This window comes from Rhipicephalus sanguineus, chromosome 6 (genome assembly GCF_013339695.2).
Source record: "Rhipicephalus sanguineus isolate Rsan-2018 chromosome 6, BIME_Rsan_1.4, whole genome shotgun sequence".
Lineage (NCBI taxonomy): Eukaryota > Metazoa > Arthropoda > Arachnida > Ixodida > Ixodidae > Rhipicephalus > Rhipicephalus sanguineus.
The window spans coordinates 32,258,041-32,271,626 of NC_051181.1; the positions used below are offsets into that span (position 1 = coordinate 32,258,041).

At 45.2% G+C, this 13,586-nt stretch overlaps 1 long non-coding RNA gene across 1 annotated transcript; it reads right to left on the reverse strand.

The window, feature by feature from the left end:
• Window positions 1–4,556: 4,556 nt before the first annotated feature.
• Window positions 4,557–7,273, reverse strand: LOC119397805 (uncharacterized). The gene is made up of 3 exons (XR_005184601.1): window positions 7,213–7,273; window positions 7,052–7,133; window positions 4,557–4,767 (listed from the first exon to the last, which is right to left on the reverse strand). It is a non-coding gene; the product is annotated as an uncharacterized LOC119397805 (long non-coding RNA).
• Between the last annotated feature and the right edge of the window lie 6,313 nt (window positions 7,274–13,586).

The window sequence follows — 13,586 nt, forward strand, 5'->3', positions numbered from 1 at the left end:
GATCTTGGACTGCACCACACCTGGAAGACGAGGGACAGCGTCTTTTTAGCTCACGTTTTAACTACGTCCGGTAGCCAGTATTTTCATTTTTCTCGTTTAGAAACGCAGATTTCAGTCTCTTCGTGCTCGCGAGAACCTAAGCGAACGTACTTAATTTGTTTTTTATGTGCTGCCTAGATTTAGAACGTCTATCTGGCACGTTTTGCCGCAAAAAATATTAGCGTAACCACAGATGTGTTGCGGCAATCGCACTGACTCGCTAAGCAGTTAGCCATACCTATGTAAAAAACAATGTGCAACTGACCTGCACACTGAACACTTTAGTTTTCGTCATCCGTTTGAACATATTTTCTGTCCTTTTTGTTAACGTTCCGCGTACTATACATCCGCAGCACTTTATCCTAGCCGAACCGACCGTTAGGCTTAAAGCTGTACTCCGTGCGCCACGATCGCTGTGAACAACGTGGATATTCAACTACGAAGAATCTAATAACCGTTCAAATGTAATTTAGATCATACCTGACTCATTCGAGGCCACATTTACACCTTCGATTATATGAATCAGAAGCTAAAAACGCCGAGATTCGGCGTTACATTGGCTCACTGTTGCCGGTGACGTGCGGCTTTCAGCGGTACGCGCCCATATGGAAGGACTGGCTGCTAGAGTAGGTTTACGGAATTATCTGACTGATACTAATGTCGTATTGTGTTGCGAATGATAAGTTCTTTCGATGCAGTTATATGAACTACATTTACGACACTCGATCACACACTTCTGAGAAAGCGCGCGCGCACGCGCTCGACAGATGATTGCTTTAGCGTATACGTACGTCCGTCGCTTAACTAAAAGTAAAGCTGGAGATGTGTAGGACACAGAATAGAATGTTATTTTCAAGATATTCGATAATTTTTTTTCTTTCGGCTTCTCGCGACCCTATACCACATCTTATATGAATTCCACCCAGCGCGCCCAGTTTTTTCCAATGTGCTGCCAGTGTTCCCAGTGCGCGGGCAGACACTGTACAGCGTGGCCAGTGCCTCCCAGTGCGCTGTAAGACACTGGGCCACACTGTACAGTATTCCCAGCGTCTTCCAGCGCACTGGGCGGCACTGGCCACGCTGTACAGTTTGTCCCAGTGCCTCCCAGCGCGCTGCAGTACACTGGGACACACTGTACAGCGTTTCCAGTGCCACCCAGTGCGCTGAAAGACACTGGGAGGTACTGGGAACGCTATTTTTTCCGATAGGGCAGTCTTATAAGTAGCACCGAGTCCTGTGTAAACACTGCAAAAAAAAGTTGCTATTCTCAGCTCCTCCAGCTAACTCAGCATTTGGCAGTTTTGTATTATATACAGATGAATTGCATATCAATAAAACCAGTGCAGGATTGGCAACTGTGGATGACAAGCTTCCTATAGCACTAAATAAATTAACTTCAGAGGGCTAATTTGTCAGGTGAGCTCATAGTTTATCTTGACATGGAATGCATGAAAAAATAAACTAGCTCGAAAGGAGAAGCAGGCACAAACACAGCAGAGACTGAGGATATTTACAGAAAAACAGACATATACGCAAGGTACGATCATATCCTGCAGAAAAAAACATGAAAGGAAGTATACAAAAATTAAAAGGATCTCTTTAAAACCAAGCTTTACGCAATGGTGTTCTATGTAATCTAATTCCATGACATGACACACCACAAAGGTTTTGCAAGGCATGCTTCACTCAGTTTACTAAACATAAAGCCCCCACTGACCTTGCACCCCACCTTGTTTTTGTATTTGGAGAGCACTCTGGTTTCAGCAAACAGTGGTGCACAGATTGGTTGGTTTGTTTATTGGGTTCAACATCCCACAGTGGTTATGAGATACGCCATAGTGGAGGGCTCTGGATAATTTCGACCACTTGGGAGTCTTCAAAGGAATCATGGATGACCTCTTGTGCTAAGTGAAAAAAACATGCAGAGGAAAGCAGACGCTGCTCTGAGCAGCTCTGGCAAATCTTGGCAAGGAGAGTTAATAAGTGAAATGCAAAGTTTCCACTTTCTTAAGCACCCTCTCTTCACACAGAGGACTGCACTCACGCTCTTTGGAGGGCTGTCATACAGCAGAACTTTCGTCACACAACAGACTGCTGCTATTGGTCGATAGCTGGCATAAACCAGAAGTGGCGTTTGGATCAGATGCGCTTCTTGCCACAGGGTGCTGCCATGTGCAGCAGTCTGCTAAAGCAAATTACATAGTTTGTGGGCCTTCATTGTCATCTGCTCCAAAGAACAGGTGCTTGTACGTGGCGGGGCAAGCTGGAAAGCATTCATTAATAAGGCCTTAGTGCCATCAGGGTGGCACAAATCAAAAGAATAACTTCCACGCTGGTAGCCACTATCCATGGGCCCGGCAGACTGCTCTCTGTACACATGAAAACTCATCGCATACTTTTGCCATCTCCTCCCCCCTGCATCTTGCTGTGCTTGCTTATAAAGGCTTTGCACATCCAGGGAAATGAGCAGTGGCCTTGGTTGCTGCTTCGTATGACCGCTGGGGTGGATGAGGGCGAGGATGGTTACTGGTGATCCCCACAAGTTGCAACACTAAAGTGCTCCGAAACCACACCTTGAAAGAGCGATTGTGTTTCGTGATGTGCACTCAAGGTCATGGCGCATATGACCTGGCTTCGTTTTCACAAGTCATCCCTTCCTGTGTAGCTTCCACTGCACTTGTCGGGACGAAACACGAGAGAAAGAACTGAAAAGCATGCAATAAATTTCTGTACCTCCACTCAATCTTGATAGATTCGAAAACTATTTGCGACAATCGATTCACGAGGCAATTAACTTCGATACTGAGGCCAATAGATGATTACTTGGAAAAGTAGTTCAGAATTCCTTTCACATGCACTGACATCACACAGTGCACAGACAGTGATGTACAGCTACATTGCCAACACTGTAAAAAGTAATTGGTTGAAAAGAGAGCCATATTTTCCATCAAAATCTTTTTTTAAATGTTATGAAGAGCATAAAATGTTTTAAACGAGGCAGTGGTGACGTCAACCACTGTGTAAAAGTGGCAGTACAACAAAACCTTGTCTACAAGGTAAGCAGCAGCATTTTGACTTGATCTCCTTGACTGACCATAAAGCATTGACTGCTGAAAGATCAGAAGCCTTGTAAGCATGGAGCTCAGTTGTCCCCACAATACCAGCATGCAAGTTGGTCAGTCGCTTGAAAAATCTAGCAGATGTCTTTATGTCACCACTTTGTGACAAAATATTTGTTGCAATCACAACATTCCCGTCTTTCATAAGAAGACATGAGTCGGCAACGTTGGTTTCAATGACTACACCTGAAAATGCTATGCTGTGAAACTGTTGTCCCTGAAAACCTGGAGGAGTAGGTCCAGAATCATGTGGCTTCTGCAAAGTTAGTTGCTTTTCTGGGAGTGCTGTCTTGAACATGTCAGTCTGACCACGCTCACACAAGCGCTTCACGACTTGCTGACGCGGTCGATTTGGAGACTTCAAGTCACGCTTCAATTGCCCCAAAAAGTTCTCAAACCGGAAGGCAGAAAATGAGTCAAGATGGCCAAACTTCTGCACGTCATCAGTAAGGTGTACAAGTGAATGTACATTGTACACATAAACATCCTCCCTATAAATGTTTCCAGCATCAGTGACAAACCCCTGGAGAAGATTTTTGGCAAAGTTTAAGTGCAGGTGGCAAAGCTCAGGGCTTGCAAGGATAGACAATGCCACACTCAGCTTCATGAAATGCTCGTAATAACATTTTTCAATTTGCCTTGATAGTACCACAGGTCCAAAGAAGAATAAAAAGTTCCGAAACTCTGTGGCCTTCCATCTTTCCAGTTCACAAAGACTTCGGGGCTTACGGGCCATTTCCCGAGGTGTGTGCTTCTACAAATTTATTAGTGCCCAGTCAAAAAAATTCAAGTGGTCCAATTGGAAAAATACCAATTGGCACTAACTGGTTTTCGACCAATTGGAATTTCGCCACCCATTGGAACGCACCAATTACATCCAATTGGTAAACCAGTTCATATCCAATCGGTAAACCATTTGGGTAGAGCTAGTGGTAATTGGTTGACCAGTTGATATAGACTGGGGTCCAATTGGTCAACCACTTGAACACGCATGGTCATCCAATTGAAGCTAACTGGTGCCCAAATGGGTAACCAGTTAAAGTGAATTGGTGTTCAACTGGTAATCCAGTTAATCGTAAATGGTCACCCAATTGAAACTAGGTGGTGTTTAATTGGTCAACCACTTGAACACGCATGGTCATCCAATTGAAGCTAACTGGTGCCCAAATGGGTAACCAGTTAAAGTGAATTGGTGTTCAACTGGTAATCCAGTTAATCGTAACTGGTCACCCAATTGAAACTAGGTGGTGTTTAATTGGTTAACCAATTGAATAGATGTGGTAATCCAATTGAAGCTAACCGGTGTCCAAATGGGTAACCAGTTAAAGTGAACTGGTGTTCAACAGGCAATCCAGTTAATAGTAAATGGTCACCTAATTGAAACTAGGTGGTGTTCAACACGAAGAGCCTTTATTACACAACAGTTGTTCGATGAAAACATCTCATACAGAGGGGGCTTCATAGTACAGCTATACAATTCCTGCTACCAAGGGTATTCGTTGTCAAACTGTTGCCCGTTCTGCTTCAGCTTCAGGAGACAAGGTCGCGGATATATTCTCGTTGCTTAGGGTTCTTTCTTTGTTCCGCGTTGCGTCAGCAATGAGGCATGCTGCGTGAAAGAAAAATATGACAAGACTGTGAGGAAAATGAGCTACATGGCTGTAGTACAGAGGTTAACACACTTGTCTAAAAAGCTGTAACAGCACGCTCCAGCACGAGCAGTTTGAGATAGCCCACGCTCGAGCATTCACCCTAAGCAGTCATGCATGCAAACGTCCTCAGTACAGTCCAAAGCGCGCCGTTTGAGTGTTCTAGACAAGTGTGTTCACCTCTGCACGAAGGATGAAAATGTTCAATAAGTTGGTATGCTGGGCCAGTTGGTGCAACATATTGTAGATTGTATGAGCGGAAAACAGCAGGAATAGAAGGAAAGAACTTGACAGGACAGACGCTCAACTTCCAACTGCAGTTTATTGGAAATTTTTCTCACAAGTGCAGCCACCTTACCACAAGAAAGACAAGGCCAACAGGAAAGTTACTTATCCGACTACCGCCCTTTAACTATTTAGAAAGCCTATTTCTTTATCATTCAGCGCTACGGAGGGAACACTGATGCACGTGGTTGAGTATGCTTTAATCTGTACAGCTTCCGTGATCTCTGTGGTCAGTCTGTTTTGATTTGCTAAGAACATTACTGCTCGTAAACTGCGGATTGCACCCGCAATCTCTCTCAAGAGACAGGTGCGTGCCACCTGCGAGAACCTTCCATGACGATGCATGTTCTCCGAGTCTGTCATTTAGACACCGGCCCATCTGGCTGATGTACACTTTTCCGCAGCTCAACGGAACTCTGTACGTGGCATGCGTTTTTGTGCAACCTTTCTGGTTCCCTTTTCCCTTCCCATGATCTTTAACCATGGAGCACAGCTTGGCCAGTTTGCAAGGGGCTGTGAGCACGACGTCAACCCCATGCTTGCGACTAATCTTCTTCAAATTGTGCGACACAGAATGCACATACGGCATGACCACAATCTTTTGTTTTCCTTTTATCCTTGTTGTTGGTAGCATTTGTGCTCTTTAACTCCTTTAACAACGTGCCACCCACTGCAACTAGCAGACTGTCAGGGTAACCCGAGCTGAGCAGGCGACTCGCTTGCAGAAACTATACTTTATGTTATGCAGACAAGGCTTCTTCAACGACAAACTAAGGCAGGAAATAGCAATTGCTCTTTTTTTTTTTTGACAAGCTTACTGTGAGATGAATCATAAGGTAAAAGACCCTTCTTAGACCGCAGCGAAAATTCCCAGCAAACATGGTCAACTCAATTAAAAACCTCGGTAACATCTAAAAACTGCAAATCATCATTGGCTGGTTGTTCATGAGTGAATGATAATGAACTTTAATCGAGTTGACCATGTTTGCTAGGAATTTTCGCCACGGTCTAAGAAGGGTCTGTTACCTTATGATTAATCTCACAGTAAGCTCGTAAAAAATAAATAGCAACTGCTATTTCCTGCCTTAGTTCATTGCTGAAGAAATCTTGTCTCCACAACACCTGCTCAGCTCGGGTTACCCTGACAGTCTGCTAGTTGCAGTGGGTGGCACGTTAAGGAAGTTAAAGAGGACAAATGCTAACAACACCCGGGATAAAAAGAAACAGAAAATATCGTGGTCATGTTGTATGTGCATTCTGTGTGGCACAATTTGAAGTAGATTGGTCGCAAGCACGGGGTTGACTTCGTGCTCACAGCCCCCTGCAAACTGGCCAAGCTATGCTCCATGGTTAAAAATCATGGGAAGGGAAATGTGAACCAGGAAAGTTGCACAAAAACACGTGCCATGCACTTTGTTCCCTGTACCGATGAGGTCGTGTACAGTTTCATTGAGCTGCGGAAAAGTGTACATCGCCCAGACGGGCCGATGTCTAAATGACAGACTCAGAGAACATGCATCGTCATGGACGGTTCTCGCAGGTGGCACGCACCTCACTCTGCACTGCGGAGATTGTGGGTGCAATCGGCAGTTTACGAGCACTAATGTTCTTAGCAAATCAAAACACAGACTGACCACCGAGATCACGGAAGCTGTACAGATTAAAGCATACTCAACCCCGTGCATCAGTGTTCCCTCGGTAGCCCTGAATGATAAAGAAATAGGCTTTCTAAATAGTTAACGGGCAGCAGTTCGGATAAGTAACCTTCCTGTTGGCCTTGTCTCTCTTGTGATAAGGTGGCTGCACATGCGCGATTCCGTGCTCTCCGTGAGAAAAATTTCGAATAAACTGCTGTAGTAAGTTGAGCGTCTGTCCTGTCAAGATCTTTCCTTCTATTCCTGCTGTTTTCCGCTCATACAATCTACAAGATGAAAATGTTAGCGATGTAACAATACTTACCGCGTACAAGTAGCTCCCACACGTCATGCTTGCTGCGCCCGTCACCGTGTCCACTGCAGTTGGCTGCAGTCGCGAGCCAACACTAGTTAGGGTAAAGAACGAAATGTGCGAAAGCTGCTAATAATGCAACAATTGCAGAAGTTCAAAAGTAAAATACTTACCTCGAATGTGGCTGAATCCACGGACTGTGCCAACATGAATATTTCAAAGACGCCTGATATAAAATACGCCGGTGACCTGTGGCATGATGCGTCTGATGCGTCCACAAAAAAGCGCGGTCCGATCGCGATGACTATGCTGATGGCACTTGCCGCAACGCACGCACTTCTGAGAAAATTAAATTTTAAGATTCTCGCTTGTGTCAACAAACAGTACAAAATTTTGTAAGCAAGAATTGTTTTTTTTTTATTTTAGAGCTTATTTTTACCTTATCTTCTTCAAGTGCAACTTTTTTGGAAGGGTTGTTAGTACGAAACCAATGTTTGTTCAGCCGTTTCCTGTCCGTGTTCTCGTGTCAGCGAAGTGCGGCGGCTGTTCGCAAACTTCGCATGGGTTGTAAAGTGGCTAGGCTTGCAGGTGGTATTCAATTGGTTGACCAATTGAGTAGATGTGATCATCCAGTTGAAGCTAACGGGTTCCCAAATGGTTAACCAGTTGATCACAAATGGTCATCCAATTAAAGCTAACTGGTGCTTAACTGGTGAGCCAGTTCAATCAAACTGTTTGTCAACTGGTTATCCGGTTGAATGCATATGGTCATCCATATATATATATATATATATATATATATATATATATATATATATATATATTGGATGACCATATATATGATGGATAAAGAGAATTTCTTCTGGCTACCGTAATAAAAAATTGTCAAAAGCTTCGTAATATATATATATATATATATATATATATATATATATATATATATATATAAGAGCATGACCTACATTTTTTTAGGGTTGCCATGTTAGTTACAAACATATTGCAACTAAGTATTTCAAACAATGGGTCTACTACGATTGTATAGTGCTTTTCCAATTCGAATGTGCACATCCAATTGGACCAACAAGCATTCCAATTGGGAGGCCAATTGGAACGCACTGTTCCAATGGTTTTCCAATTGGAATTTCTGACACCAATTGGACTAAGAAGCATTCCACTTGGGAGACCAATTGGCAAACGGTGGACCAATTGGAATGACCACTTGGAACTGTGAGGTCCAATTGGTCCTCCCTGTTGAAGTGCAGCATTCCAGTTGGTTTCCAATTCATTCCATTTGGGACCAATTGCTGGGAACTGGTATGACCAGTTGGACCCATTCACTTTTTTTGACTGGGTGTCACGTGGTCGTGACGTCGACGAAGGCAGCAGTCAGCACGTCCGAGATGAAACTCTTTATTAGGCCGAACTTGTGGCCGGGAAATGAAGGTCAAACTACAGCAATAAACTGATAGCGGCGAACAGAGCGTCGACCGTCGATCAACTGACAAGCGGTCAAGCGTGTCGGCTTTTATACAGGCGCTATCGAACTTTCCAGCAATATCGCTGGTGGCGGCGTTATCTCTCGACAAAGCTGGAACATTCGCGTGCGGCGCGCAATCTTTACAAAACGATCTACAATGATCGGGAAGCTTCGCGAACAATGTGGCGCGGTTTGCGCTGAGCGTTGCTGACAGTCTTCGGGGGTGTAGCTTCAACTCATGAAACATAAGACACGCGGCGTGTATTGCTGTAGTTCTAGTTCTCATTTTCCGGCCACAAGTTCGGCCAAATAAACAGTTTCATCCTGCAAACGCCGACTGCTGTCTTCGTCGACGTCACGACTACGTGACATCTGGTGGAGGTGCTGCTTCTTCCATGATCCGGACGCCCCCGCGAAGCGCTGACCCAAGCCCAAGCCGCGAGGAGGACGACGGCAAAGAAAACCCGGATCGTCGAACAAGCCGCACGCAGAAGGGACTGCAGCCAGAGCACGGGCTCCTTCCTGAACAAACCAGGCAGCCCCAGGTCCCAACACCGACCGCAGCGACGATGACAGACCCCGTGCAGCCTGCGCCGATCCTACTCCGGCAGCCCAAGGAGCCGCCAACCTTCCGCGGGACGTCATTCGAAGACCCGCCCAAGCAACGCTGGCCGACTGCCGACGTTTGGCTGATCACTGGCAAATAGCCGGCAGCCGACTTCACTGGCCACCAGGCATCCGAAAAGGGTCGGCCGGAGGTGCGCTGCCAGCTACGTCGGCACTAGATCTGCTGCACAATTCGCGCCACCGTCGGTGGCCAAGTGAACGCCGAGCGCGCCAAACGCTTGTCGGCACTAGGTCGGCTTAAAGTCCTTTAGGTCGGCTGCACGATTCGCACCACCGTTGGTGGCCGAGTGAACGCCGAGCGCGCCAAACGCTTGTCGGGGCGACAAGTCGGCAAAACGTCGTGCCGGCCTTGGTTGCCGGCAAAGAATTCGAACAGCGTGTATTATTTTAGGGCAGCATAAAATACATTGCAGGAAGAGTAAACAACTCCTACATTGTGATTTTTTAAACATTACAAAAATCACCTGTGACACACAACATACTTGGTCCTTGAGCTGATTACACCAAGTGATAGAGATTATTTGTGCGAACAATCCAAATACATTATTGACTAAATAACAAAAATAATAGCGAGCCATTACATTCGCGCGTGGTTTCTCCAAGCGTGCGTATCTAGATGTTTTCTAGACCATCATTCGCCAAGTGTGCGACAGTAAACTAGGCTTTTGTCGTTGTTCGATGTTTAAAACGGATTCTTACAAAAAAAAAAAAAAAACGTGACCGAAGCAAACAGTGAATTTCTACCTCAAATTTGATGGCATAAATATTAAATCGTAAGATTTCATTCCAATTATAGCAAACTCAGTGGCTACAGTTAGTCAGTTGCAGTAGGTAAGGCAGTGTAATTTGAAGGTCAAATGAACTTTATTTAGATAGGCGATTATTTATTTTGCTTTTTCATGCAAGTAATGTCACCCGCTTGCATTAAACCGAGCTCACATAATACATTTATGTCATTTCTGAACTAAAACGGCCATTAAAAACCATTCTGTACAACTTAAAAGAAGCATCGTCTGTATACAGACAACATGAAGCATGAAAATTTTTGCGTGCTGCCCGAACAGCGCTGCACCCAAACAGCCTGTGGATAGAGAGACGCAATGTTTTGTTCTAACAGCTAGTCCTTTATTATGTAATTTGCGCAATGGAATCAGTAAACGTTCTCATCTTTCGCTGACGGATAAGTCAGGCAAACGGAAATACCATATATGCTATGTGAAAAAAACTCAACAAAATGCGTGGCCGCAATGTAAGATTTTAGTACCAATACACGAATAATATATAAACAAGAAATATTCTTTCAAGATTGTTAGAACGAACACACAGCAGTGGCAATCTACTGAAGACTCGTGCTGTGGAAAATAAAACGCAGAAGGTGGAAAAGTGCGGGAAAGAGCAATAGGGCACCGTGCATACGTTAGGAGCCGCCACAGTCACGCGCTGCCTCCAGCGCCAAAGCGGCCACGGCAGCAGATCTGGCGGGATAAGGGAGCAGACAACGCAGGCGGTGGCAAGCCACTGCGTCGTGCTTTGGTGCTTCGCTTGAGGCGTTTCCTTTCCCGTTTGCTTCCAAAAGACGTCAAATTGTTAGCAGCTGTCCGAAAACGTAGCGTTAGCGCGGGTGCTTCTTTTCGCCAGACCTCGTGTATCCTCAGGCGAACGCGGCAACATTAAATGCATGAGCTGGTGGAAGACAACGGAGGTGACGAGCCCGTTGTGCGAAACTGCGCACGTATAACGTGGGCCGCTTCGCTCATTAAACAATCAGAGCTTATCACCCTCGGGCTAACGCGGCAGCGAACTCAGCGGCAGCTTGAAACTGGCGATACCAGCAATTGCACTGTCACGGCCACTGAATGAAAAAACGCTTTCCATCGAACGGCCATGGCGCTGCATTCACTGCGCCGACTTAATCAGTGCAGCCGAGTTCGTCGTCGTGGCTCGTGTTTTGCTGCGATGGCGCTGCAAAGCGTGCCAATTATTATTACGTTTGGATTGAGAGATATACGTGATATAGTTTCCTCCGAGGAGCTAACCTGAAGAAAGTCAGGGACCTCCTCGAAGCGGGGCACGTTCACGGCGTCGTGGAAGAGGTGTTGCTCGGCAGATCAACAATCACGGGCAAATGCAACCGCCCCCCCCCCCCCCAAAAAAAAAAAACCCATCTATTTACAAACTCACTTTTGTCGTCGAACGAGTGCGGTCCACCGTTCACGCCGATTCCGTTCATATTCTCTAAGTGGAAACCGGTAAAAACGCGTGCCCAGAGAATTCCTGTAGGGGTTATTGCACCCAACAACGCAGCAATTATTCCTGGAGTTCAGCATTCCTACGAACAGCTCAACCAACACAAAATGAACTCCCCGCGAAAATACCTCGCGCCGTCACAGCGGGAGCGTGGAGCGAGCAGGGGTGCAATCGCGGAGCGATGTTGTATGCTATATTATTCTTATCGTCCACCACCAACGGCTGACTGATCGCGTTGATAACGTGGACGTACCGTCGCTCTGGTCACTAGGCAAGCGCGAGAAGCACAAAAAGTGTAGTCATCGTAAAAGGCATAGTTCCTCGACTTCACCCCATTGCGAGCGCGTCAGAGCATCCCGCCAAATCTGCGCTTCTTCCCGCTAGGGACGCCGAGCGGAGTACACCGTCTGCACGGAGCCAAAAACACACTTAAAAAAAGAAGCAAAATAACATGCGCTACTGCGGCCCGAGCCCCGGAAGCTCCCGGTGGGGAGAGGGAAACTTCTTTTTTTTCCGCTGTTCTCCGGTTTTCTTTCTCAGCGTTTTCTAGCGCCGCAATGGCAGAATGGTGGAGCCGCCTCCTCTTTGGAAGAAGCCGCACATCTGCAGGCACGCCTAAAGCCGCCAAGAAAATGGGACACATGTCCGAAACAGCACCACTAAAGACTTGCGTTTGTCAAAATTTACGCGTGTACATCTAGGTAGTAACAAGTTTGACGCGAATTTATCTTTTTCTTTAATGTGCAATGTAGTTACACCTTTATCTCTTACAGATAATAAGCTCATATTCCTCGATATGCCTATTTGAAAAGTTTCTGTTATCCCATCACTTTGTCAGAGGTCGCCTTGCATATGTTCATGACATTCATCATTTTAGCACAGCATTTCAAATAAAAATGAACCCCTGTTTTTAATAAAAGACAAAGCAGGTACACCGTAACCTACATTATAAAGAAGTTAAAATAATCCCAACGATGCACTGCCTCAAGATACCCAATAATGCCAGTCAGAAATCGCATGGTGATCATTTTATACGTCTTGAAAATACTAAACAAAAAGATAAGCAAGCGAATATGATGCATGGAAATGCATGAGAAACATTCCGCGGATTTTTCTGATCTTCTGACTCATACGTATAAAAGAATCGCATAATGGAGCATTTGCACCGGGTAACGCGCAACGCGCAACGCGCACTGCTGTTCTGTTGGAATGTTAATAAAATGTTTAATAGTTCCGTTATTTCACATAATGATAATTATCCATGGGAGCAACACGTGCTTAAAACTGAACGCTGTAGCTTTATATTTCTATGATTCTATGGACGCTGTAGCTTTATATTTCAAAACGTGTTAGACAAATGCATAGCTAGTGCCTCGCTGTAATCTGCCGTCGTCGGTGCCTCATGCAAAACGAAAAAAAAGTAATAAAATTACATTGCTAATAGTAGACGCTTCACGTGCCGTTGACGATATGTGTGGCTGACTGTAGAGGCTGCGCAACGTAAGCGTACCGTACGTTTCTACACATATGAGAACTTAATTATCAAGTTCCTTGCTGACGCACCACATGGGACCAGGTGCACTGCTCGACACCGTTAAGTTGATTTATATATTCGTCCAGCCTTACATCGGCTGCATAGAGTGATGAGGATTTGTCAGCAGAGCTCATCAATCTAACGCCGTTGTTATCGAAAGCAGAGCAAAATAACGCGACGTGGTGAAAAGTATTCGTCTCTGATCGAGTGACAAGTTGAACACTGGTCAATTTTACTTTGAAGTTCAACATTTAGGTTTCGAGCTAACAAGCGCGAGCGCGTTTGGGCAGTATGTTGAGGAATAAGTCATGTAGAGCTACAAACGCGATGACGGCCTTTGGTCAAACAAGGAAAACAGCAATGACCGTCAACCACAGACGTAAGGGAAACTTCCAGCTAAGGGATAACATCGAGTTTTGCTCTGAACTGACTGAAGTTAAGCTATTAATCGGATGCTGACTAGACATGCGATGGCCATAATGATGAGCGCATGCATTGACATCAATATGGAAGTTGGAGTTCTTCGGCGTTGTGAAGAATTATTCGATCGGAGAATATCGTTAAAATATTTTTATAACCTTGAGAAATCGCAAGATGTGGACACTCTGGAGATCAATGTATTTACCACCAGGAAGTACATAACGGATAAGAAAGTGCAATCA